Source organism: Rhipicephalus microplus, chromosome 7 (genome assembly GCF_043290135.1).
Source record: "Rhipicephalus microplus isolate Deutch F79 chromosome 7, USDA_Rmic, whole genome shotgun sequence".
Taxonomy (NCBI): domain Eukaryota; kingdom Metazoa; phylum Arthropoda; class Arachnida; order Ixodida; family Ixodidae; genus Rhipicephalus; species Rhipicephalus microplus.
The window spans coordinates 64,806,652-64,811,856 of record NC_134706.1 but is presented as its reverse complement, the minus strand read 5'-3'; the positions used below and the strand labels follow the sequence as shown (position 1 = coordinate 64,811,856).

The window sequence follows — 5,205 nt, the reverse complement described above, 5'->3', positions numbered from 1 at the left end:
CTTGCGCGGAACGCGCAGCACAGGTGCAGCGAAAGCTAGAAGAGTGGCCTTTCAGAGCCTTTTATAAACACTCATTGGGTAACTGCTGCAAGTACACTGCTGGGCACCCACAGTGCCATAAATAATCACAAGTTTGGGGAGTAGGCCAGCGTTCACTATGCTATCCTTCGTCATTCTTTGAAGAAGCGTACGAGGTATCCGCTACACACTTGTCGGAAATGTACAATTTTTTTTTTTTTGATGCAGTGGCTGACGACGATGAAGAATTTCTTGAAGTCGATATACACCACAGTTAATAGGTGATCAAGAACAAGTTTTCTAATGGGTTGGAGCATTGGACGACCCAGTCGTTACGCAATTCGCAGTGTGTGACGCCTGGCTGTTCCTTTGATGTTCTAAAACGCTTTATTACTCAAATCAACGCAATTCCATTCCCGACATAGAGCATGCATGCCTAAGGCCAGTTTAAAAACAAGTTCGAACCACTGGCGTGCCTCAGTGGTAGATTACTGGGCTGGAACGCAGCAGACCCGGGTTTGAATCCTATTGTGTCATTGGTGTTTTTTTTTATTCCCCGACAGTTTTTTGTTTGTTTTTTGTTCGACACTGGGGGCGGCAGTGGACAACTACGGCGCAGTGCGTGACCCCTTCATTCGCTGTAAAAAAAAAGTACTCAGCATTATAACTTCGCATTATTATATATTTGCACAGTTGCCCCACAGTAAAGTAACTGGGGAGGACATGCAGCGAAAATAAATGTTTCACTGGCCACAGCCATAAGCCCATGGCTAAATACAGCAGAGATTGATTTTTCTAAAAATGTATACATGTGAATCATGCTGGTATCCTATGTGTATCAATACTTTCTTCTCTTTTTGTGGAGCGTTATTGTGTTTCATGTTACCTCTATGTATCCACTCCTGCATGGGCCCGGTTAGGGCCTGCAGTATGTCCAAATAAATATAAATAAATAAAAACAGCGCAGTGCGTGTGGAAACTTTTTTTTATTGTGGGGGGGGGGGGGGGGGTATCCGCCTTTTGACGTACTCGTTTGAGAAGCTCCTGGACATCCGGAGAAAACGATGCTTGGAAAACCTCCAATACGTCATCTGATAATATGCTCTGCTCCAATATCTGGTCAATGAATTTCTTAGCAGCCTCAACATATTTTAAATATATATTAAAAATATCTTAAAAAATATATTTTAAAAGGCCTCATCGGTTGTGGTACGATGGCTTACCCTTCTTTTTCAGCTGTTAATTCTACCTCGTTCGCAATTAATTCAGTTTTCGTTTTTTTTTTGTGCCTGTGCCATTCCTTTGTGGGTGAAGTTTGGGGGTGGCGGGATTTTGACACATCCATCAATGAGAGGTTTTTCAGGTGAAAGTGTTATTCCCTGACTTTTGAGAGCAGATCGTTTCCTTTTTATCCTACGTAAAGAGAGGCATGTCGCAACATCAGAAATTTGGTCGTTGCGAGCGTAGTTCTCGTGATAATATAAGAAACTTAAAATCCCAGAAATGCTGAGCCGATGCTACATGAACTACCTTTCATAAACGAAGTGCTAACTGGTATTTGGCACACTCACGTGCTGGCTTTGTAAGTGCCCTGGAAACGATGCAAACACGGTAGTCACGTTAGAAACCCATCGCCTCGTTATTTACTCTGTATCATCGAAGTAGCCTGCTTCAACATGTGTACTGAACGCGAGTCGTCATTCATTTGGGGGGGGGGGGGTAACTTTTTCGTCTCAGAGCGCGCTCTCTTAAGCCGTGCATTATGACGTCTTTGAACTCCTGAAGCGTACAAAAATTATTCAAGGTTTACTGTGCACCTGCACGCAAAAAGGAAATCTATGTACGCACGAATGCTGTCGTAGTCACGAAAATATGTGAGGAAAAGCGAGCGAGTGCAGCATACCTTGTTATACATTGAAAGTTGCGCCCGGTGTCCACTTTGACACGATTCTCGCAGCCAAATGCTACCCAAGAGCCCCCCATCGTCGTCTCAAAAAGTGTTCATAGACCTGTTCAGAACCGTACGTCCTGTTCAATTGAAAGCACCACACGCAGCATTACTAGCTCAAGAACAACGCGAAAGCCACGTACGCTACGATGCGCCCATCACTGCCCTGAGCAATATGGCGGCGCGTCGGCTTCAGCCACGGAGCCCCTCCGCCACTCCAGAAGCTTTAGTATAACCTCCTTGGTTAAGGTATTTGAGCTCTAATTCAACGTGATTTCGGGGCTGGGGTTTTACAGTTGAAGCATACTACGTAATACGCTAAGTTATTGAGGCGACACCGTTAGATATGCCTCATTAAGGAATCCAAAGGTCCCATGCGCATTCACCTAAGACGTCATGAAGTTGAACACCATATCGTTGTTATTGCCAGTCGATGTGCATATTCTACCCCGCCAGTCCATCAGTGTCAGCAGGATGACACCACGGGTGCGAACCCGTCTTGCATCGCGGCTGGGAGAGGGCACTGGTGTAGCTTGGGCGTGGGCACGGGGCGTGGGCAAGTGCTGGTGTGCCTTGAGGGGGGTAAGTGCCCCTCTTGCACCCCCTGCCGTGGCCCACACCCACCACCATCCACACTATCCTTCAAAAAATTTATTCACGTGCATAATGAGGTTTTGCATTGCCTCCATGATCAAACCTTGACCAATCTCGGATATCACGTGAACTCACATAACGTTTTAATGATGTCACAATTTTTGGCGGTGTCTGACGCCATATATGTCGTCGTCACCACATGATGCTTTTTGGGATAACTCGACATCATCGACGCGGGAGGCAAACAGTCCAGTTTAACGTTCGATGAGGCACCTACAGTTTTCGCCTAAAAACAAAAATTTTCCGTCGGTGGCTGTGGCATCCCGTGGCGGTGGCATCAACAAGAGCGACGCGAAAATTATCGCGCGATCACGTCACCACAGAACGTCATCGTGACATCACGGATCACAGAATGTGTAAGGTCACACACCTTACACATTCTGTAACGTTCTGGGCCATACACATAATGTGTAAAGTCATCACGACAGTCTAATATCACGCCATCGCACGACATTGTCGCTTTGCACTGCCTGTGTGATCGGCCCACCAATCACGGAGACCGATAAAAACCAGGTGAGGCACAACATGTTTGGAATGCCTCCGCTCATAGAACCAGTGCAAAGCCACTTTAGGTGCAGAAAACCTTCGGATGGGTGTGGGAAAAGCCAATAAACCGACTGAAGAAAAAAAAAAAAAAGACGGCTTTTGCCTTTAAGTCGTCTTGGGTGAATCCATAAAAAACACTGCAGATATTTTTTATTGCAGTGTTACTTAGAGTTTATTTTGATGTTTAGTGCTTGGTATTGTTCAATCGTATCTGCTTGTTATTCACCATAAACCTAGAGGCCTCACCTATTGTGGCTTTGCGCACCTCATTTTTTTTTTTTTTGTTCCTTGTGTGTCAAGGCAAAGAGTGCTAGTTCCATTATTACGGATACAAAAGTGACACTATAACAGCCAGGTAACGTTGCCAACTGATGTAAGCGCTGCTGCAATATGCTATACATTTCCCACACGGAATGAGGCTTCCACCATTGCTTTTAAAGTCATAGTCTCACCATTAGCAGCCTTATACAGCATTACTTATTAGCGTTTTCTGGCGCCAAAATACTATTTCCAGACACTGAGTGCTTATTACCACCATGAGAATGCTTTATTCCGTAAATTTTTTCCTTCTGAATGCACCTGAGGCGATTCCTTCAGATGTTCTTGTCCACGGCCATTTTGGCAAAGGCGACAGGAACAGCTGTATAATTTCTGCGCAGCTCGGAGAGCCATCTGCATTGAAACGACAAATCACTAAATTAGCATAGTCATAAACTGTGATAAAACAAGGGATCACGGGAGCTCAAACAGTAAAATAGAATATTGTGTATATATTGCACACCAACGCCCATTCGTTAATACATTTCTTGCCATTGTTACCCTTCGCGCAGTCAGGTCGAAAATTCTCAACTTCTTAACAAGAGCCACACGAACAAGGCATGTTTTATGCTGCATTACAAAAAATACTGCGAAGTCAAATGTGCAGAATATTTTCACTTTATGAAGTGCGACACCGCACAGTAACTATGTGGTCTCCGCACCCTTTAGTACTCACTTGATGTCCACTCTATGGGCGTGCTGGTAGCTGGTTTTTACTATACTCTCAGCGTCCCAAGTTTCTCAGGCACAACATTTGAAAGAGGCAATTAGAATTCCGATCCACCAGCATAGTAGGGCTCGAACTGACTAATAGGGGTTGGATTTTCACATTGATTATCATGCGCAAAGTGCCGCGGTCTTGCACCACGTATACCGCGGAAGCATGTCACGAGTGATAGTGCCTAACATAAAGTGCTAATGGTAAAGCTGTACGGTCATGCTGAAAATAAAACGAAAGAGAAAAGCTTCCGCTACATGGAAATACGACCAACGAAGCGCACGGGCTCACCGCGAGAGCCGAGTAATGCTTCCAATTCAATGAGCTCTTTCGCGGGTACGTTGGCATTTTTCCCGGGTCTCTAATAAGTCGAGGATACTTACCGTTTGCTGACTTTATGTTGCCCTGCGTTGTGCCTCTTCCGTGAGTGCAGATTGAAGCAGGGTGTATCACGCGCGATATTCCCGCAAGGATGAGTTCGTACGCCCGCGCGCTGTGGGAAACGAAGTGAGCCAACGCTTCCGCGAGCAGACGACACCGCAGAACACCTACCAGACGACACTCCGCCGGCGCTCCGGCTTCCCATTGGGCTTTGCGGCCAGCCTAGGTGGCGCACACCAATTTCTGGAAAGGTTCATTATTGCTGATGATAGAACTGTTTCAAACATCGTAATGCAGATCTAAAACTAATGTTTACAGATCACGCTCGCAAGTGTAATAACAAATAGAACATTGCAAAGTAATCATTTTAGCAGCAAACTTCAAAAAGAGTAAGACATTGTGTGTGTGTGTGTGTGTTTTTTTTTTTTTGAAAGAGCGTTTAGCAACCACTAAGCCTTATTAGAACTTATTATATAGTATTTTCGAGTGGCCCAACAATTATAGAGGCTACGTTCGAGTAAACGCGAGACCGTGCACACCATGCCCAAGTTTTTGTTGGTTTTATAGATTTCTAAATCATACTCGACTTGACCTCGAAGCTACAGTGTACACTGTATCGAAG

The 5,205-nt window shown here is 45.1% G+C and overlaps 1 long non-coding RNA gene across 1 annotated transcript; it reads right to left on the bottom strand.

The window, feature by feature from the left end:
- Nucleotides 1-3,691: 3,691 nt before the first annotated feature.
- On the bottom strand, nt 3,692-4,800 carry LOC142766963 (uncharacterized). The gene is made up of 2 exons (XR_012884685.1): nt 4,586-4,800; nt 3,692-3,838 (listed from the first exon to the last, which is right to left on the bottom strand). It is a non-coding gene; the product is annotated as an uncharacterized LOC142766963 (long non-coding RNA).
- Between the last annotated feature and the right edge of the window lie 405 nt (nt 4,801-5,205).